Source organism: Herpailurus yagouaroundi, unplaced genomic scaffold (genome assembly GCF_014898765.1).
Source record: "Herpailurus yagouaroundi ecotype Mexico unplaced genomic scaffold, PumYag 159, whole genome shotgun sequence".
Lineage (NCBI taxonomy): Eukaryota > Metazoa > Chordata > Mammalia > Carnivora > Felidae > Herpailurus > Herpailurus yagouaroundi.
Genome location: NW_024412400.1, coordinates 32,752,207 through 32,775,769, shown reverse-complemented (window position 1 = coordinate 32,775,769; position 23,563 = coordinate 32,752,207). Strand labels below are relative to the sequence as shown.

At 38.4% G+C, this 23,563-nt stretch overlaps 1 protein-coding gene and 1 pseudogene across 4 annotated transcripts in view; one reads left to right on the top strand and one right to left on the bottom strand.

Moving 5' to 3' along the window:
* The window catches only part of NCK1 (NCK adaptor protein 1), a 91,324-nt gene that overhangs the window by 40,162 nt on the left and 27,599 nt on the right, over positions 1 to 23,563 (bottom strand). The gene's annotated exons all lie outside the window — the stretch shown is intronic.
* On the top strand, positions 5,811 to 6,305 carry LOC121033715 (40S ribosomal protein S13-like; annotated as a pseudogene).

The following is a 23,563-nucleotide window of genomic DNA, read 5'->3' as shown; positions in this document are numbered from 1 at the left end:
TTCGGTCTCTGTCTCTCAAAAATAAATGTTAAAAAAATTTTTAAATATATTAACAAAAAAAACATGAGGGGGTGAAAAACTGTTCTGTATTTAGATTGTGGCAGTGATTATATAACTGTGTCAAATCTCAACCACACTCTAAAAAGTGTGAATCTTCCTGAATGTAAACTAAAATATTTGGCAGAAAATATTCACTGCTCAGTCTGATACTTTAAATGGGCTTGTTTATATTCACATATGATTCTGTATCATCATGCAATATACATTCACTAAGTTTTGCAGATCTTCAAATGTTGACATTTTATTATAAAATATCATTGCATTCATACAGCCTCTAGAATCTCCAGAGTAAAAATGGAAATTAACATCTCTGTATAATGAAAATAGTCTGGTCTTGTAGACTCTTTAAAAGGTATGTTAGGAACCTCTAGAGAATTGCTAATCTAAATATAGTAATAATAACATCAGGCCAAACACCTAAAAATATATTCTTCCTCAACCTACTTTTATATTTTATACATTTACTGGGTATATTTATATATTAATGACACTAAGTCTGTCAAATCATGTTACCAATCATATTGTGTGTGATATGTAAACTATGAGGAAGAGTACAGTTTGCTATGTATATAGCCCATGATAAATATGACCATTTTTGGCAAGGCAATTGTTACATTCTGAGGAGAAGTATGGAATTAGCAAGTGATAGAAAAAAATTCTAAAAAGAAATCTCTCATGCTAATACAAATGCAATTTTAGACTCTCTTATAGTTTAACACATAACTTGACAATTTCCTGTTTCTGATAAAAATCAGCAGAGTGACAATACCCAAGTGACTAACTCCGGAAGTTTGGTTGGGTTACAGATCTTTCAGTAAACAATGAAGGGGGAAAAAAATCCCCAAATACCAAACTTCAATATGCTGTAAGTAATGCAAAAAGACAAAGCAATTCATAAAATGATTTTATTCTATTCAATGTTTTAAGTCCTACTATCTTGTCAAGTAATTTTGATTGTTAAACACTCTTACAATGAAACAACACAGGTAAGAATCCCATCATGGGGAAAATAAAAGATTATAGGCTAGTCTGAAATAAAGGCTCTTAAAAAAAAAAAAAATCAGGACTTTTTCTTTTTAAACAGGTCAAATAAAATGCCACCTTATTCTATTTAGTTTTGCAAATATCACTTTGAACATATCCCCAATAGAAGTAAACAACAACAACAAAAAAAAAACACAGGCAATAGTTCTGTGCATACCAAAATTAATTCAACAAATATTTACTAAGTAGGTTTTTTTTTTTTTTAATTTTTTTTTAACGTTTATTTATTTTTGACACAGAGAGAGACAGAGCATGAAGGGGGGAGGGGCAGAGAGAGAAGGAGACACAGAATCGGAAGCAGGCTCCAGGCTCTGAGCCATCAGCCCAGAGCCCGATGCGGGGCTCGAACTCACGGACCGCAATATCGTGACCTGAGCTGAAGTCGGACGCTTAACTGACTGCGCCACCCAGGCGCCCCTACTAAGTAGTTTTTACAGACTAACAGGACACTGAGCTAATAAGGCCTGAGAGTAAAGAAAGGTATATCAAGCAAAACATGTTCTCAAAATAATCAACTGTAATTCTATTCTTTTTTTTTTTTATTTTTTTTCAACGTTTTTTATTTATTTTTGGGACAGAGAGAAACAGAGCATGAACGGGGGAGGGGCAGAGAGAGAGGGAGACACAGCATCGGAAACAGGCTCCAGGCTCCGAGCCATCAGCCCAGAGCCCGACGCGGGGCTCGAACTCCCGGACCGCGAGATCGTGACCTGAGCTGAAGTCGGACGCTTAACTGACTGCACCACCCAGGCACCCCTGTAATTCTATTTTTCAACAACTTATTTAATTAATGCTTTACTACTCCCTATATGATTATTTTGTCAGCTATCACAAAATTTTACTTATTACTCTGAATTATAAGCTGTACCAAGATCACCTTAAGAACATATCACCATTTTACACGCTGAAGAATATTACATTTTATATAATCTAAAGAAGAAACCATTATACATTACCACTAAAGTAAAAGGAATAATCTTGCTAATATTACTAAATGATAAGTAATTATGGTATAAATCACCAATTATGAAAAAAAGTAACATAATAAAGAATTTACTGGCATAATTAATACAACAAATGTAAACACATTAACTGATATAATCCTTATTGTACTACATGGCAATTAAACCTAAATGGGTTGATAATCAACTATACTCATGTTTTTAATATGCATTTTTTAAACTGTGATACATATGATGGGCTGAATTTTTTCCCCTCCAAAATTCAGATGCTGAAATCCTATCCTCTAGTACCTCAGAATGTGACTGTATTTGGAGATAAGGTCTTTAAAGAGGTAATTAAGGTAAAACGAGGTCATTAGGGTAGCTCCTAATCCAGTAGGACTGGTGTCATTATAAGAAGAGCTGATTACCAGGGCACCTGGGTGGCTCAGTCGGTTGGGCATCTGGCTTAGGTCATGGTCTCATGGTTCGTTCGACTCTGGCTTAGGTCATGATCTCAAGGTTCGTGAGTTCCAGCCCCACGTCGGGCTCTGTGCTGACAGCTCGGAGCCTGGAGTCCGCTTTGGATTCTATGTCTCCCTCTCGCTCTCTTTGCCCCTCCCCCACTTGTGCTCTGTCTCTGTCTCCCAAAAATGAATAAATGTAAAAAAAAAATTTTTTTTGAAGAAGAGCTGATTAGGACACACACTATGCAAAGACCATATGAAGACACAGAGAAGACAACCATCTACAAGCCAGAGAGAGGCCCTCAGAAGAAACCAATCCTGATGACAACTTGATCTTAGACTCTAGCATCCAGAATTTTGAGACAATAAACTTCTGGTAAGCCACCAATCTGTGATACTCTGAAGGGCAGCCCTAGCTAACTGATACAATACACATAAAATTTATCATCTGAACCATTTTTAAGTGTCTAGTTCAGTGGCATTAAGTACGTTCATCATGTTGCACAATTAGCACCACTATCCATCTCAAGAACAATTTTGATCTTGCAAAACTGAAATTCTATACACTTTAAATCATAACTCCCCTATACAGCCAAACTACCAAGTAAAATTAAGTGTAAGAATAACAGTCATTTTCAGACAACCATTCTCATAAAATTTAATTCCAATTTACACTGACTTAGGAAACAACCAGACAATATGTTCCAGCAAAACAAAGGAGTAAAGCAAGAAAAAAGACACAGAATCTAGGAAGCAGGAAAAGCAATGAATAAAGGCAAAAGGAATTTCCAAAATGCTAGCAAAAGTAAATTAAGATCAGAAGCAGATCTAGAATAAACAGTCCAAATTGGAGGATTCCAAAAAAAGAAAAAAAACTGGTAAAATTATCTGACAGATTAGGCTATTTATAGAACTGCTGGAATATGGGAAGGCTTAGCTATAAGTTCAAAGACAACAAAGAAAATTTTAAATGTAAACCATATAAATTTCTTATAAATTAAAAAAATTACACAAGAAGTAAAATTTAATCATAGTAGATGGGTCAGCTATAAACAATATGTATGTGTTTTATATAGTCATAATGATGAAAATCCCGAATATGAATATACAATTTTAACTAAGACAATAAGGCTAAGAAAGGTTAAGAAAATAAATGGGGGCATCTGGCTGGCTCAGTAGGTACAGCATGGGACTCATGATCTCAAAATTGTGATTTCGAGCCCTAGATGGGTACAGAGATTGCTATATAAATAAATAAATAACCTCATTAACCTTAACAGAAAATCAGTAGGTGTCTAAAACTAATCCATCAGGAGATAAAACAATTACATGTTTTTTATTTATCAAAGTAATACATGAATATAGTTTAAAATGTCAAATAGTACTATAAGGCCTCTAACAAAAGTTAACAGTCCTTTGTTCTCCTCCTCCTTTTTCCTCCTGCTGGTCAAGAAGTCATCACTTTCAACTTTTTACGCTGTTGCTTCTAAAAGAGCTCAAAAAATTTTGAAGTGATTACTTCTTGAGGCAAGGGGGTAGAAAAAGGAGAGCAAAGGTCTGCTATTTTTGTTATTAGGACTTTTAGCACTATTTGACATTTTAATTTTTTTATATTTATTCATTTAAAAAAAATTTTTTAACGTTTATTCATTTTTGAAAGACCGTGAGAGACAGTGCAAACAGGGGTGGCGCAGAGAGAGGGGGACACAGAATCCAAAGCAGACTCCAGGCTCTTGGCTATCAGCACAGAACCTGATGGGGGGCTCAAACTCACGAACTGTGAGATCATGACCTGAGCTGAAGTCGGACACTTAACCGACTGAGCCACCCAGGCACCCCAATGTTTACTCATTTGAGAGAGAGAGAGAGAGAGAGAGAGAGAGAGGGAGAGAAGTGCAAGGTGGGGGAGGAGCAGAGAGAGGGAGACACAGAATCCAAAGCAGGCTCTATCTAGTCTCTGAGCTGTCGGCACAGAGACCAACACGGGACTCAAACCCATGAATGAGAGATCATGACCTGAGCCGAAGTCAGATGCTTAACCGACTGAGCCACCCAGGTGCCCCAGCACTGTCTGACATTTTCATCTATGTTCATATATTACTTTGATAATTAAGAAAAAATTAGAAAACCTCACTGATCCGTTAAAAATCAAACTTAAGGGGCGCCTGGGTGGCGCAGTCGGTTAAGCGTCCGACTTCAGCCAGGTCATGATCTCGCGGTCCGTGAGTTCGAGCCCCGCGTCAGGCTCTGGGCTGATGGTTCAGAGCCTGGAGCCTGTTTCCGATTCTGTGTCTCCCTCTCTCTCTGCCCCTCCCCCGTTCATGCTCTGTCTCTCTCTGTCCCAAAAATAAATAAACGTTAAAAAAAAAAAAAAAAAAATCAAACTTAAGTCAACCAAAATGGTGAATAGCTAGCTAGCTGACATTCAAGCTGTATGAGCATCCATTTTCTCTTCTTTCATAGTAGTGTTTCGGCTTCCTTCTCAGACCCTATCCTCTCCATCCCTGCCCCCATCCACCAATTCTATATTGACATTCTTTAGGTGGAGTTCCAACCCAGGGCTAGTATATGCAATCAGGCACAGCTAATCAGAATATTAAATCCCCTTATTTCCTGTGACTAGTGAAGAATGGGCTTAAAACAAGTTGTTCATTCAGAAAGTTTCTTAGGATGTCTACAGAGGTTACTGGGAAAGCACTCTCTTTTCCCAACAGACTTAAACCTGAAAGCAGAGTAAATGTCACTATACAGAACCCGACAATGAAGCTGAGAGGTGCACAGAGATTAGATTCTATTTTTTGAGCCTCCAATTCTAATTATTCCTCAACCCAGAATCTATCCCTGGATATTTCACTTCATAAACCAAAATTACTTTTCTGTTAAAACAAACAAATAGGGCCAATATACGATAACGAGCACCTGAACTGAAAGAAAAAATAGAGTATCAAATTTGGTTTTTTGAAGTTTGTTTGTTTACATAATCTCTACACCCAGCGAGGGGCATGACTCACAACCCCAAGATCAAGAGAGCATGCTTTCAACTGAGCCAGACCGGCATCCCTAGAGTGTCAAATTTAAAGGAAAAAAAAGCACACTCTGTAAGAAAGACTTCAGAAGTAAGAAAAATGCAAAAGCAAGGATAAAATAAACTAAATGGAGATTAAGAAAACCCTAATAGCAAGTACAGACATTCCCAAATTTAACAACTCTGTGTGTGTGTTACGTGTAAACACTCTGGACCAGGTTTAATGAAGGCTAACACTGGACTCTTTCATTGCCTGATTGCTGCCTCATAGCTCGCATGCATGCTCCCAGAAAGGGCCTGTCCCAGTTGGCTCTGCCTTATCGCCACAGCGTCCCCACCAGGCTGAAGTTGATGTCTGCCGACGTGAAGGAACAGATCTACAAACTGACCAAGAAGGTCCTGACTCCCTCATAAATCAGTGTAATCCTGAGAGAGACTCATATGGTGTTGCACAAGTACATTTTGTGACAAGCAATAAAATTTTGAGAATTCTGAAGTCCAAAGGACTTGCTCCTGATGTTCCTGAGGATCTCGACCATTTGATTAAGAAAGCTGTTCGAAAGAATCTTGAGAGGAACAGAAAAGGATGTTAAATTCCCACTGATTCTGATCGAGAGCTATCTTCACTAGTTGGCTTGATATATTATAAGACCAAAAGAGTCCTCTCCCCGCAATTGGAAATACGAGTCACCCACAGCCTCTGCCCTGGTTGCATAAATTTGACTATGTACTCACGCAATAAAATCATTGTCTAACTAGAAAAAAAAACTAACACTGAAAACGATGTGGATCTTATGAACAACCAAACCCCTGATTTAATCAAGCTTTCACCTGTGTATTAATCTTTTCAAGGCTCTACTATGTGCAAGACACAGTATGAGCTATCCAGCTTACAAAGATAAGTCTGTCCTGAAAGAGCTTACAAGCTAGTGGAAAAAGTTCCATTTCTTGCCAATATTACTTCATCTGTAATGCTGACTTACATTAAACTTATTCTGCTCACATGAGCATCACAAACTATGCCAATTGCATTTGTAAACTGGGTCTAATGTACTGCGAATGTTTATATACATTTAGATACACCTTTGACTAAGCCAGTAAAACCACCTGTCTTCACTCTGGTTTCCAGATTCCACCAATTTTAAAGTGTAATATAAAAACAAATGGTCTGCCTTTAACTCCAAAGGCCTTAAGAACAAAAAGTATAATGGTCCTAAGGAGGTAAGCTAGGTACCAGTATAAAAAAGACAGATCCAGAGAAGCAGCATAACAACTTTAAACCCACTAGTTCTAAGACAAAAGCCGTGCATTCTGGTTTTATTCTCTTCCCATAAGTTAATGCCAAAAAGGGAGCCACTAATATCTGGAGAACGGGGGCGCCTGGGTGACGCAGTCAGTTAAGCGTCCGACTTCAGCTCAGGTCACGATCTTGCGGTCCATGAGTTCGAGCCCCGCATCAGGCTCTGGGCTGATGGCTCAGAGTCTGGAGCCTGCTTCCGATTCTGTGTCTCCTTCTCTCTCTGCCCCTCCCTCCTTCATGCTCTGTCTCTCTCTGTCTCAAAAATAAATAAACGTTAAAAAAAAAAAAATTTTTTTTTAAATATTTGGAGAACGGTTTTTCTACTCACTTGTGCCATCAACTGTGGAGGTTCTGCGAAAAACAAATAATCTTCCTGAGACACCGAAGTAGGGATTTCATTCAGTCTAGACTGCCTCTAACCCCTAAGTGCTGGGGAGAAAGACCCTCATAAACAAACTTGTCCTTTACCTAAGGAGAATGGAGCTCCACTAGGTGACTGCACCCTGAAAAATAAAATGGCAGTCAGAAACTAGAGAACAAAGGTCATGATAATAAAAGTAGATTTAGGTTAATCTCTTACATCTTTGTCACTATTATCTCTAAATTGATTCCATATTTGGCTATGTGGGCTGTAAAAGAAAAGGAATGAGAGGTATGTCTAGATTTTCTAACTCACCAGCCAAGTTGACAGAACCCCCAAGAGGTTTTGGGTGAAAACAGCTTTGGGGGGGGGCACATGCTGGTTGGGTATCTACTTCAGCTCAGGTCATGATTTTGCAGTTCAGGAGTTTGGGCCCCACGTCAGGCTTGCTGCTGTCTGCGCAGACAGAACCTACTCCAGATCCTCTGTCCCCACTCTCCCCCACTCTGTTCTTCCCAGTTGCACTCTCTAGCTCTCTCAAAAATAAACATTTAAAAAAAATTCTTTTAAATGTTTATTTATTTTTGAGAGAGAGAGAGCACAAGCAGGGATGGGACAGAGAGAGGGAGACACAGAATTTGAAGCAGGCTGGAGACTCCAGGCTCTGAGCTGTCAGCACAGAGCCTGACACAGGGCTTGAACCCATGAGCCATAAGATCATGACCTGAGCCAAAGTCGGATGCTCAACCGAGCCACCCAGGCGCCCCAAAAATAAACATTTTTTTTTAATTATTAAAAGAACAAAAGAAACTACAGCCTCTGAGATCTGATTCAAAGAAAAAAGGAATATAGGAACCAATCCAGGCCTGAGAACAGAAAACCCCACACCACTCTCACATTAAGTGAAGTAATACTCCACAGGTACTTGCAAACTGTTAGATTACCACATACAAAAGCCTAGGTCTTGAGGGTTAATTCTCTTCCACCATCAGTGAGCCATCTAGCTTCCTCAGGCTATCCCTAATCTGCAGGGCTGGGAGTTGTGTCCTAGGACTATTCAAATACTACTTTGATAAATAAGGATCTTCCAAGTCCAGGATCTGCACCTGAAAGTGACTGCCTCCTTCAACTTTGTACCCTAGGCAACTTGCTTGCCTTGCTCTAGTCTCAGCTCTGCTCTACTGCTCCTAGAAATAAAACATGCTTAACAAACAAGAGTTGCCATTAAACTGCCTTGCCATTAATTATGAGTCAAGGAATGTCATATTAACTTCCTTGAAACTCCATTTTCTTATTGGTAAAATAAGAGAACTGAATCAGATTGTATCAAAAAGTCTCCTGAGTTATACCAAAACTATGATCATATCAAAACTATTAACTAAATTTCTCCTTAAATTATCTGGACTAAATAAAACCAGATCTGTATTGTGTTTTCTAATGTTTTCATCATCTTAGCCCCTTGGTATTCTAGTCTTTACTCTTTAATATACTCTTAATTACCAAATCTCTTTTAAGTGTCATTCCAAGTCATGTTTCCAAAGTTGTACATATTTCCAAAAGAATACACACAGCACAGGGGACAGTGAAACTATCATTTCCCCATGCTCTATAGTACAAATAAGGTTTAGATTATACCATCACATTTAGGAACCATATTCTCCTAACATATACTAAAACTTGTATGTAACGTGAAATTCAGGACATATTTAACATGCAATTAATCATAATATGAGTATTTTCACATTAACTGCTATACTTAATTCTAATTCTCCATCATGTTCTCCATGTGCTTATGTAATTTGTATTCAAAAATATTTTCAGGGCTTTACCACTTAAGCCTTACTATTAAAATTGGCTTATATCTTTATCTTTTGGCTTATGCATGCAATAGGACCTACCAGAGAGTTACAGAGAACCAGTACACTATCACTTAAAATTCCTAGGGGTGGTGGAGCCTGGGTGGCTCAGTCAGTTGAGCATCTGACTCTTGATTTCTGCTCAGGTCATAATCTCATGGTCGTTAAAATGGAGCCCCAAGCTGGGCTCTGTGCTGGTAGCACAGGGCCTGCTTGGGATTCTCTCCCTCTTTCCCCGCTCCTCACCAGCTTGTGCTCGCTTGCATGCATGCTCTCTCAAGATAAATAAACATTAAAAAAAAAATAACTAGGTGTGAAAATGCTTTCTAAAGTACAGTACTTATCTACTCCGTAGGCACCTCACATTTATCCCTACAAAGTTTCTGCTTCTGTGCTCTATAATTCAGTAAACAGTAACACTATCAATCTAGTTATCTGGATTAATGAAGCCCTATTCAGTCAAACCCTGCATCTCAATTCTTGTCCTTTTTACCTCCTTCATAGGACTCAAATGATTCCATGTTATATCCATTCTCACTACCATCACCTTAGTAGTAATGAAGGCATTTGCCTCCTTAAGGTGTCTCTTGCTTTCCAGTCTTATCCGCTTCCAGTTGGAAGCATTTGGTTTTCTTCTTAGGAAAAAAAAATATCAGGAAACAAGAATTCCTTCTTTTATGTATCTGCTATCTAGACTTAAAAACTAAGTAAGGGGCGCCTGGGTGGCACAGTCGGTTGAGCGTCCGACTTCAGCCAGGTCACGATCTCGCGGTCCGTGAGTTCGAGCCCCGCGTTGGGCTCTGGGCTGATGGCTCAGAGCCTGGAGCCTGTTTCCGATTCTGTGTCTCCCTCTCTCTCTGCCCCTCGCCCGTTCATGCTCTGTCTCTCTCTGTCCCAAAAATAAATAAACGTTGAAAAAAAAATTAAAAAAAAAAAAAGAAAAACTAAGTAAAAGGTCTCATATGTGTTTATTTTGAAGTATAATCTGAAAAACAAGGGAAAAAAGACTAAGAACTCTTAAACTATAATGAAACTCCCTTTTGTAAAGTTATGAGAAGATTCTGGGAAGACGGTGGCATAAGAAGCCCTCCAAATTTGGTCTCTCCACCTAGACAACAATTGTACTAGCAGAATCTGTCTAATTGAACTATTTTACAATTTTGGAGACTATCCCAAGGCTTGAAACTTCCAGAGGAAGTCTTGGACTATTAACTTTGGTTAATTTCAGTTAGCTCAGCAATGGCTAGTAGTAGCATCTTCCACTCCCCAGGCCCATGCCACGTAGCTGTACATTAGTTCCAAGAGCAGCTTTCAAGAGTCAAAATGAGCCTGTCATCCATGTATCAGGGATCTGTGTTCTGACAGTTGAATGATGCTTCTGATCACTGAGGTGCTGACAGAGGCATATGCGCGCGCGCACACACACACACACACACACACACCAATTATGTAAGCCCTTTACCCTCAGGCTGAAGAAAATCTAATCTACAGGGCTGGAGTCTTTTTTAACCTTCTCCTTTCAGGAGCCTGACACTAAAGAACTAGTAATAGGGGTATTAAGAAAGTCACCACATATATCCAGAAAAAGGCACAAGCTCAGTGAAGACCTGAGGAAAGCTTAAGTTTATACTTCAAAGTGGTTCCTGGCACAGAGAAAGTTTACGACAATAAAAACAAAAACCCAGGAAACCCTGGGGAAGAGACGAACTGATTTTCAGACTTACCACATTATTAAATTCACACATTCAGTTTTCAACAACCAATGTATCACAAGGGATACAAAGAAACATGCAAGTATGATCCATTCAAAGGGAAAAACCAATAGTAACCATCCTGGAGAAAGACCAGCTGACAAACTCACCAAAGACTTTAAACAAATATCTTAAAGATGCTTAACTAACTAAAGAAAGTAAAGAAAATGATGTGTGAACAAAATAATAGTATCCAAAGAAATAGAAAACCTAAGAAATTCTCCAGCTGGAAAGTACAATTACAAAAAGGAAAAGTTCACCAAAGGGATTTAAAGACAGATCTGAACAGGTAAAAGAAAGTATCAGTGAGCACGGAGACAGGGCAATTGAAATTAGCAAGCCTGAGGAACACACACACGAATGAACACACACACACACACACACACACACACACACACACACACAAATGAGAGAATAAAGGATCTGTGTGGGACACCAGGAAAAGAATGAACAGATGCATTGTGAGAGTGCCAAAAGGCAAAGAGGGACACTAAGGGGAAAAGAGATTATTTGAAGAAATAATGGCTGGGGCGCCTGGGTGGCTCAGTCGGTTGGGCGACCGACTTCGGCTCAGGTCATGATCTCATGGTTTGTGAGTTCAAGCCCCGCGTCAGGCTCTGTGCTGACAGCTAGGAGCCTAGGGCCTGCTTCGGATTCTGTGTCTCCCTCTCTCTCTGCCCCTTCCCCACTCATGCTCTGTCTCTCTCTGTCTCAGAAATAAACATTAAAAAAATTAAAAAAAAAAAAAAAGAAGACGAAATAATGGCTGAAAATGTCCCAAATTCGGTAACGGACATGAATTTAAACATCCAAGAGGCTCAACAAACTCCAAGTAGGATAAATGCAAGAAATCTATACTGAGACATACTATAAATGAAAATATTAAAAGAGAGAATCTTGAAAGCAACAGAAGTGAATGATCACATAAAAGGGATCCTCAATAAGATCACCAATAGATTTCTCATTAGAAACTTTGGAGGATGCAGGGCACCTCGGTGGCTCAGTTGGTTAAGTGTCTGACTTCGGCTCAGGTTATGATCTCACGGATCATATCAGGCCCTGACAGCTCTGAGCCTGGAGCTTGCTTTGGATTCTATGCCTCCCACTCTCTGCGCCCTTCCCCCACTCATGCTCTGTCTTCTCTCTCTCAAATATAAATAAAAACATTAAAAAATAATAATAATAATAAAAAGAAACATTGGAGGAGAGAAGAGGGTAAGTAGAGTTGACCCTTGAACAATGCAAGGGTTGGGACCCTTTCGCAGTCAAAAACCCATGTATTCTGGCTTCCCCAAAACTTAACAACTAATAGCCTTCTGCTGAACAAGAAACCTTACTGATAACATAAACAGTTGATTAACACATATGTTGTATGTTATATGCATTATATACGGTATTCTTATAATAGAGTAAGCTAGATGAAAGAAAATGATAAGAAAATCATAAGAGAAAACACATTTACAGTCCTGTAGTATAAAAAATCTGCATAATAGGGAGCCTGGGTGGCTCAGTCAGTTAAGTGTCCCACTTCGGCTCAGGTCGTGATCTCACATTTGTGGGTTCAAGCCCAGTAATGGGCTCCACATGGACAGCTTGCAGCCTGGAGCCTGCTTCAAACTGTGTGTGTGTGTCTCTCTCTCTCTCTGCCCCTCCCCTGCTTGCACTCTGTCTCTCAAAAAATAAAACGTTAAAAATAAATTTTTAAAAATCTGCATAAAAAGCAAAGGAAACAATCAGCAAAACTAAAAGGAAACCAACAGAATGGGAGAAGATATTTGCAAATGACATATCAGATAAAGAGCTAGTATCCAAAATCTATAAAGAATTTATCAAAGTCAATACCCAAAAAACAAATAATCCAGTGAAGAAATGGGCAAAAGACATGAATGGACACTTCTCCAAAGAAGACATCCAGATGGCTAACAGACACATGAAAAAATGCTCAATATCACTCATCATCAGGGAAATACAAATCAAAACCACAATGAGATACTACCTCACACCTGTCAGAATGGCTAAAATGAACATCTCAGGCAACAACAAATGTTGGCACAGATGCGGAGAAAGAGGATCTCTTTTGCACTGCTGGTGGAAATGCAAACTAGTGCAGCCACTCTGGAAAACGATATGGAAGTTCCTCAAAAAATTAAAAACAGAACTACCCTATAACCCAGCAATGCACTACTAGATATTTATCTAAGGGATATAGATGTGCTGTTTCAAAGGGGCACATGCACCCCGATGTTTACAGCACTGCTATTGACAATAGCCAAAGTATGGAAAGAGTCCAGATGTCCATCAACAGATGAATGGATAAAGAAGATGTGGTATATATTTACAATGGAGTAATACTCAGCAATCAAAAAGAAATCTTGCCATTTGCAACTATGTGGATGGAACTAGGGGGTATTACACTAAGTGAAATTAGTCCAAGAAAGACAAATATCATATGACTTCACTCATATGAGGAATTTAAGATGATGAACATAAGGGAAGTAATAATAATATAAAAACAAGGAGAACAAAACATAAGAGACTCTTAAATACAGAGGACAAACTTATAGGGAATAATGAAGCAGAAAAGAAGAGGGAGATTAAGGCAAAAGAGCATGATTTAAGAATTAGAGAAATCAGTGACTCATTAAAAAGGAACATCAGAATCATAGGGGTCCCAAAAGAGGAAGAGAGAGAAACATGGGTAGAAGGGTTATGCGAGCAAATCATAGCGGAAAACTTTCCTAACCTGGAGAAAGACACAGACATCAAAATCAAGGAAGCACAGAGGACCCTCATTAGATTCAACAAAAAACGACCATCAACAAGGCGTATCATACTCAAATTCACAAAATACTCAGGCAAGGAGAGAATCAAGAAAGCAGCGAGGGGAAAAAAAGTCCCTAACCTACAAGAGAAGACACATCAGGTTTGCAGCAGACCTATCCACAGAAACCTGGCAGGTCAGAAAGGAGTGGCAGGATGTATTTAGTGTGCTGAATCAGAAAAATATGCAGCCAAGAATTCTTAATCCAGCAAGGCTGTCATTCAGAATAGGAGGAAAGAGAAAAAGTTTCCCAGACAAACCAAAGTAAAAGGAGTCTATGACCACTAAACCAGCCCTGCAAGAAATTTTAAGGGGGACTCTCTGAGGGGAGAAAAGATGAAAAAAATATATATACATATCTATCTATCTATCTATCTATCTATCTATCTATCTATCTATATCAAAAGCAACAAAGATTACAAAGGACCAGAGAACACCACCAGAAACTCCAAATCTACAAGCTTCATAATGGCAATCAATTCATATCTTTCAGTACTCACTCTAAACATCAATGGACTCAATGCTCCAATCAAAAGACAAAGGGTAACAGAATGGATAAGAAAACAATATCCATCTAGATGCTGTTTACAAGAGACCCACTTTAGACCTAAAGACACCTTCAGATTGAAAGTAAGGGGATGGAGAACCATCTATCATGCTAATGGTCAACAAAAGAAAGCTGGAGTAGCCATACTTATATCAGACAATCTAGATGTTAAATAAAGACTGCATCAAGAGATGCAGAAGGGCATTATATCATAATCAAGGGGTCTATCCACCAAGAAGACCTAACAATTGTACACGTTTATGCGCCAAATGTGCGAGCACCCAAATATATCAATCAATCACAAACATAAAGAAACTCATGGATAGTAATACCATAATAGTAGGAGACTTCAACACCCCACTCACAGCAATGGACAGATCATCTAATCAAAAAATCCACAAGGAAACAATGGCTTGGAATGATACACTGGACCAGATGGACTTAACAGATATATTCAGAACATTTCATCCTAAAGCAGCAGAATGCACATTCTTCACGAGTACACATAAAACATTCTCCAGAGAAGAGCACATACTGGGACACAAATCAGCCCTAAGTAAGTACAAAAAGATCGAGATCATACTGTGCATATTTTCAGACCACAACACTAAGAAACTCGAAATCAACCACAAGAAAAAAGTTGGAAAGGTAACAAATATTGGAGACTGAAGAACATCCTACTAAAGAATGAATGGGCTAACCAAGAATTTAGAGAGGAAATTAAAAAGTATATGGAAGTCAATGAAAATGATAACACCACAACCTAAAACCTCTGGGACGCAGCAAAGGTGGTCATAAGAGGGAAGTATATAGCAATCCAGGCCTTCCTAAAGTAGGAAGAAAGATCTCAGATACACAACCTAACCTTACGCCTTAAGGAGCTGGAAAAGAACAGCAAATAAAACCCAACACCAGCAGAAGACAGGAAATAATAAAGATTAGAGCAGAAAGTAATGCTATCAAAACAAACAAACAAACAAAAAACAACAGTAGAACAGATCAATGAAAACAGAAGCTGGTTCTTTGAAAGAATTAACAACATTGATAAACCACTAACCAGTTTGATTAAAAAAAAAAAAAAAAGAAAGGACCCAAAAAAATAAAACCAAGAATGAAAGGAGATCGCAACCAACACAGTAGAAATAAAAATAATAAGAGAATATTATGAGCAATTATATGCCAATAAAATGGACAATCTGGAAGAAATGGACAAATTCCTAGAAACATATACACTACCAAAACTGAAAGAGGAAGAAAAAGAAAACTTGAACAGACCCATAACCAGTAAGGAAATCAAATTAGTAATCAAAATCTCCCAAAAAACAAGAGTCCAGGGCCAGATGGCTTTCCGGGGGAATTCTACCAAATATTTAAGGAACAGTTAACACCTATTCTCTTGAAGCTGTTCCAAAAAATAGAAAGGGAAGGAAAACTTCCAAACTCTTTCTATGAAGCCAGCATTACCTTGATTGTAAAACCAGAGACCCCACTAAGAAGAACTATAGACCAATTTCCCTGATGAACATGGACACAAAAATCCTCAACAAGATATTAGCCAACCGGCTCCAACAATACATTGAAAAAATTATTCACCATGAGCAAGTGGGATTTATACCTGGAATGCAGGGCTATTTCAATATCCACAAAACAATTAATGTGATTCATCACATCAATAAAAGAAAGGACAAGAACCATATAATCCTCTCAATAGATGCAGAGAAAGCATTTGACAAAATACAGCATCCTTTCTTGATAAAAGCCCTCAAGAAAGTAGGGATAGAAGGAGCATACCTAGAGATCATAAAAGCCATATATGAACGACCCAGCGCTAATATCATCCTCAATGGGGAAAAACTGAGAGCTTTCCCCTTACAGTCAGGAACAAGACAGGGATGTCCACTCTCGCCACTGTTATTCAACATAGTATTAGAAGTCTTACCCTCTGCAATCAGACAACACAAAGAAATAAAAGGCATCCAAATCAGCCAGGAGGAGGTCAAACTTTCACCCTTCGCAGATGGCATGATACTCTATATGGAAAACCCTAATGATTCCACCAAACAACTTCTAGAACTGATTCATGAATTCAGCAAAGTTGCAGAATACAAAATCAACGCACAAAAATCGGTTGCATTCCTATACGCCAAGAATGAAGCGACAGAAAGAGAAATCAAGGAATCGATCCCATTTACAGTTGCACAAAAAAACAGAAAATACCTAGGAATAAATCTAACCAAAGAGGTAAAAAATCTATACACTAAAAACCATAGAAAGCTTATGAAAGAAACTGAAGACGACACAAAAAAATGGAAAAAGATTCCATGCTCCTGGATAGGAAGAACAAATATTGTTAAAATGTCAATACTACCCAAAGCAATCTACATATTCAATGCTATCCCTATCAAAGTAACATCAGCATTCTTCAGAGCTAGAATAAATAATCCTAAAATTTGTATGGAACCAGAAAAGACCCCGACTAGCGAAAGTGATCCTGAAAAAGAAAACCAAAGCAGGAGGCATCACAATCCCAGATTTCAAGCTATACTACAAAGCTGTAATCATCAAGACAGTACGGTACTGTCATAAGAACAGACACTCAGATCAATGGAACAGAACAGAGAATCCAGAAATGGATCCACAAACATATGGCCAACTAATCTTTGACAAAACAGGAAAGAATATCCAATGGAATAAAAACAGTCTCTTCAGCAAGGGGTGCTGGGAAAACTGGCAGCGACATGCAGAAGAATGCACCTGGACAACTTTCTTACACCAGACACAAAAACAAACTCAAAATGGATGAAAGATCTAAATATAAGACAGGAAGCCATCAAAATCCTCGAGAAGAAAGCAGGCAAAAACCTCTTTGACCTTGGCAGCAACTTCTTACTCAACACGTCTCCAGAGGCAAGGGAAACAAAAGCAAAAATGAACTATTGGGACCTCATCAAAATAAAAACCTTCCACACAGCAAAGGAAACAATTAGCAAAACTAAAAGGCAACCGACAGAATGGGAGAAGATATTTGCAAATGACATATCAGATAAAGGGTTAGTATCCAAAATCTATAAAGAACTTATCAAACTCAATACCCAAAAAACAAATAATCCAGTGAAGAAATGGGCAAAAGACATGAATGGACACTTCTCCAAGGAAGACATCCAGATGGCCAACCGACACATGAAAAAATGCTTAACATCACTCATCATCAGGGAAATACAAATCAAAACCACAATGAGATACCACCTCACACCTGTCAGAATGGCTAATATTAACAACTCAGACAACAACAGATGTCGGTGAGGATGCAGAGAAAGAGGATCTCTTTTGCATTGTTGGTGGGAATGCAAGCTGGTGCAGCCACTCTGGAAAATGGTATGGAGGTTCCTCAAAAAACTAAAATAGAACTACCCTACCACCCAGCAATTGCACTACTAGGCATTTATCCACGGGATACAGGTGTGCTGTTTCGAAGGGACACATGCACCCCCATGTTTATAGCAGCACTATCAACAACAGCCAAAGTATGGAAAGACCCCAAATGTCCATCCACAGATGAATGGATAAAGAAGATATGGTATACATATACAATGGAGTATTACTCGGCAATCAAAAAGGAATGAAATCTTGCCATTTCCAACTATGTGGATGGAACTGGAAGGTATTATGCTAAATGAAATTAGAGAAAGACAAAAATCATGACTTCACTCATATGAGGACTTTAAAGAACAAAACAGATGAACGTAAGGGAAGGGAAACAAAAATAATATAAAAACAGGGAGGGGGACAAAACAGAAGAGACTCATAAATATGGAGAACAAGCTGAGAGTTACTGGAGGGGTTGTGGGAGGGGAGATAGGCTAAATGGGTAAGGGGCACTAAGGAATCTACTCCTGAAATCATTTTTTGCACTATATGCTAATTTGAACGTAAACTTTAAAAAATAAAAAAAATTAAATTAAAAAAAATTTAATTTAATTTAAATTTAAAAAAGCGTAAGAGGCACCTGGGTGGTCAGTCAGTTGAGCATCCAACTTCGACTCAGGTCATGATCTCATAGTTCGTGAGTTCGAGCCCCACTCTACGCTTGCTGTTGTCAGCCAGAACCCACTTTGGATCCTCTGTCTCCCCCTCTCTCTGCCCCTCCCCTGCTCACACTCTCTCTCTCTCTCAAAAATGAATAAACATTTTTTAAAAAGAGGAAAAAAGAAGACATAACTAAGTGGAAAAACATCCATGTTTATAGATTGGAAGACTTAAAACTGTTAAGATGTTAACGTGTTAAGATGTCAGTCAATACTATCCAAAGCAATCTAAAGATTCCATACAATTCCCAGAATTGCAAGAAAAAAATTAATCTTCAACCACTGCATGAGACTCTAATTTTGTTAATATTAAAAACTGATAGACAAGAAGTCAAAAAATAAATAAGGATATAGAATACTTGACTAGTAAAATGAGTAAATTTAATTTGACAGCTGTATAGAGAATCTTTCAGCAAACAAAAAAATAAGGATATAATTATGTTCAAGCAAACTAAGAACATTTTCAAAAACTGATCATGCATTAAGAGTCACAAAGACACAAAATAATTTCAAAGAACTTATACCTAAGACTGTACTTTCCACCCATAATATTGATATTGCCAATAAAACATTTTTAAATGTTTGGAAACTTAAAAAGGGACTCCTAAACAAACCAAAAACAAAAAAAGAAAACCACACTAGAAATGATAAAATAAGAACTGAGCAACAATAAAAGTACTACATTATCAAAATGTGTAATTCAACTCAAATTATAGCCTTCTTGTACATGTAACTAAACAGCATGAATGAATATGCTTAACTAAGACATTTTTAAAAAATATTTATTTTTGAGAGTGGAAAAGGGGCAGAGAGGGGGACAGATGATCTGAAGCAGGTCCCCACTGACAGGAGAGAACCCAAGGTGGGGCTCGAACTCATGAACCATGAGATCATGACCTGAGCTGAAGTCTGACGCCTAACCAACTGAGCCACCCAGGCACCGCTTAACTAATACATTTTAAATCAAGAAACCAGAAAAAGACAACTAAGTAAATCAAAAGAAAGCAGAAGTGTATTAGTCATTTTTTTTTTTTTTCTATATTTATGATGGTCTGACATAGCAGGGTCCTTTGGACCCAGAGAGGGACTCTCCCTCCCAGGTTTACCTAATGCCTAGATGACAATTTGCCTGAGAGCACATTTCTGACACATAACCAAGTAATCCAAAGCCTATACCCCCTACCTATCATCTCCTTTCAAAAATTCTCACATACTAAACCTGTATTCCCACTGTTCTAACTCACCCTGGGGCCAGGTACTAGACAGCTAGAGACAAATCCTATCACCCAGAGCTATAAATTATTCAAATTATCCAAACCTCAACTTGCTCAGGCTTGCCTACCCTGCCTCATCCATTCCTTCCCACTTAACCACAATAAAGGCTCTGGACATGCTTTCCCCTTGCTCCTTCTGCCTCCTGACCAACCTTGGTGCTTCTCCATGTGGCACCATGATGTGGCATGGAATGCTGTGCCTCCAGTTGCTAGGAAACTGAGTAAAACCTTCTTCCTTCTGACAGTCATTTCTATTCTGTGGGTCTTACTCTACCTGATTAAAACATCCTGGTTATATTTCAAGATAATAAAAGGAAACAAAGAACAGAAATTAATAAAATGGGAAAATCAGAAGAAAAAAAAAAAATCCCAGAGAAGGGAAGAATTTCTCAAACCTAAGAATCAAAAATTATTACCTAAAAGGAAATAAACATGGAAAAGATTGAAAAAGGAGTACATTAAATCCTCTTCTTTCCTTCAAATAAGTTGAGACTTAATCTACACTGATTTTAAGTGCAGAGTTTAATAAGGGGCGCCTGGGTGGCTCAGTCAGTTAAACATCCGACTTCAGCTCAGGTCATAATCTCACAGTTTGTGAGCCCAAGCCCCATGTCAGGCTCTGTGCAAACAGAGCAGAGCCTGGAGCCTGCTTGCAGTTCTGTGTCTCCCTCTCTCTCTGACTCTTCCCCACTCACACTCTCTCTCAAAAATAAATATTTTTAAAAATAATTTTTTTAAAAACAGTATAGAGTTTAATGAGTCTTTTTCTGGAGTGGGAGGGGGGGTGATCAAACCATTTTATTGAGGAACTTTGGAGAAAGGTTCAAGGGGAGGAGGACAAGGAGATCGTTATGTCCCTGGCCCAGGCAGATCTTCCCAGCTTCGCAGTCGCTGAAAGATCTAATGAATCTTAATAAATGTACAAAATACATTTTGTGTTACATTTGTGTAACTTATACCACAATGAAGCTCTAAAACATTTTTATCGCTCAAAAAGTTCCCTTGTGCCCCTTTATAGTCAATCCTCTCCCCCTAGCAACTACTGATGGGCCTTCTGTCACTATAGTTTGCCTTTTCTTGAATTCCTTATAAATAAAATCATACAAGTGACCATATTAAAATTTAAAACTCACGTTCCTCAGATCCTTGTTATCAAAAACATCAATTTACTTTTTGAAAAATATAATAAAAAAGCTTACTAAAACTGAAAAAATTCTAGTAGGATTAAGATCACTGCAAAATACACACAGCAATTTATCAGACATAAAGCTGATCAGGTGGCATAATGGGGTTGGGACTCTAGCACTGTGGAAGGCAGCAGAATTTACACTTACTTAAATGATATTGCCTTCCCTATCCAAAGTGTCCCTCAACAGTACCTCTGCCCAGAACCATCATCCAATGGCTTCAAAATGCTTGCTTTATCAAAATCCATCTCAACATCACCCCAAACCAAAAGATCTATTTAATGGTGAAGCATATGACCATGGCATATTCACCTTCATGCTGTCGGTCTCTCCTTTGATGCTAGCTCTAACAGTAGTCTCCTACTGCTGTGTAACAAATTGCCATATATTTAGTGGCTTAGAACACAAATTTGTTATCTTAAAGTTCTAAAGATAAGAATTTCAAAACAGGTTTCACAGAACTACAATCAAAGCCTGCATTCTTTCAGGAACTCTAGGAGAAAATTCATTCCTTCTCTATACCAAACTCTAGAAGCTGCCTGTATTCCTTGGCTCTCAGACACCTCATGACAAATCTCTGCTTCCATTATCATATCTCTTTCTTAGACTGACATTGTTGCCTCCCTCTTATAAAACAAAGCTCTTTGTGATTACACTGGGCCCACCCAGATAATTCCAGAAAATCTCACTATCTACAAAGTCTCTTTTGTGACATATTCATGGGTTTAGAGGATTAGGATATAGACATCTTTGGGAGATCATTATTCTGACCACCACACCTGTCATAAGCTCAGGCTAATGGTTCCAGGTAAGTTTTGATTTATTCCCCACACAGAACACACTGGGATTCGTTTGCTTTCTGCTCTGGGGCTCTTTTGAGGCCATGAAGTGAGACAGCACAAGGAACCAACCCACTTGGCTAGCTCCTGTGTGGAATCTTAAAGTGATGAAGGGAAGGCAAAAGATTTTATACTACCCCAGGGCAACTGCCAACTAATGGAGAACAAAAGCAGGCAACAGTTTACTCCTGTCCATCCATGAGGAGACAATTTGAGAAGCACCTATATTCTCAGAAGTTCCCACTACAACTGAGCCCTAGTTGCCACAGCAGTGAGTAATTCAATAATACATTCTTGTACTAGCTTTCCTTCTTATTTACCCTGGTCCTTTATTCTTGTTCCCTAGGATCACCTGTCAAATAAATTACCTGCACATAACTCCTTGCTTTTAGACTACTTTAGGGGAGATGGTGGGGAGGAAAACTAGTGAACACAGTTAGGTAAAGAGTTTTAGACACATCAATGGGAAACACAATGATTTAATAAAATGAAAGCTATAGGGGCGCCTGGGTGGCTCAGTCGGTTGAGAGTCCAACTTTGGCTCAGGTCATGATCTCACTGTTCGTGAGTATGAGCCCCGTGTCGGGCTCTGTGCTGACAGCTTGGAGCCTGGAGCCTGGAGCCTGGAGCCTGCCTTGGATTCTGTGTCTCCTTCTCTCTCTGTTCCTCCCCTGCTTGCGCTCTGTCTCCCCTTCTCTCAAAAATAAATAAAGATTTTTTAAAATTTAATTGATAAATAAATAAATGAAAGCTATATGCAAAGTAAGGGATCTAGTCTTGATACTATCATTCTAAAATGGAGTCAGATCTCTTCCCCAAATTTTATTTATCAATTGAAAAACAAATAGTTTAACTTCTATGATTATAGTTCATTTCACCTCCAATTTTTTATGATACAATGTACAGCATTAAGATTGCTTAAAGAGGACAAGACAAAGACAGAGTTGTGAGATTATCACCAAAGAGGCCATTCAAGGAAATTTTTGAAATAAGCCAGTCAGAAGGTAATGTGGTTTGGATTTGAAAAGCAACAGAGAAACCAGAACCTTCATATACTGCTAGTGGGAATGTAAAATGGTACAGCCACTTTGGAAAACAGTTCAGCAGTTCCTCAAAGTCTAAACATAGTTTAACCTTTAGCCTAGGAATTCCATTCCTACTTATATGGCCAAGATAAATGAAAACATATATTCACATAAACACTTATAAAATGAAGTTGGACCCTTACCTTACACTATAAACAACAAGAACTCAAAATGCATCAAAGACACAAATAAGCTGCAAGCATAAATCTCTTAGAAGAAAACAAGGCAAAAGCATCACAACACTGAATTTGGCAGTAATTTCTTGGATCTGACTCCAAAAGAACGGGCAACAAAAAAAAATAAACTGGACATCATCAAAATTATACTCTTTTGTGTATCATGTAATGGGAAATAATATTGTAAGTCGTACATATGATAGGGGATTAATATCCAGAACACATATTGTTTATCTCTCTCCCCCACCCTCCCTTCCTCCCTCTCTCTCTGGCTCTCCCCCACTAGAGCTGACTCTCTCTCAAAATAAATAAATAAACTTTTAAAAAGTGGTATATCTATGCAACGGAATATTATTTAGCAATAACAAGGAATGAAGTTCTGATACATGTTTTAACATGGATGAATCTTAAAAACATTATGGTAAGTGACAGAAGCCAGTCACAAAGGACTACATATTGTATGATTCCATTTACATGAAATGTCCAGAATGAACAAATCCATAAAGACAGAAAGCAGATTAATGGTTGCCTAGGGCTGGGAGTAGGGAAAGCTAAAGAGTGATGACTAATAGGAATGTGGTTTCTTTAAGGGGTGATGCAAATGTTCTAAATTGTGGTGATGGTTGCAAAACTCTGAAAATACTAAAAGCCACTGAATCGTACACTTTAAATGGGTGAATTGTATCTCAAAAGAGCTTTTTTTTTTCTTTTAAGCCAATAGACCAACAAGTGACTGAATGGAAT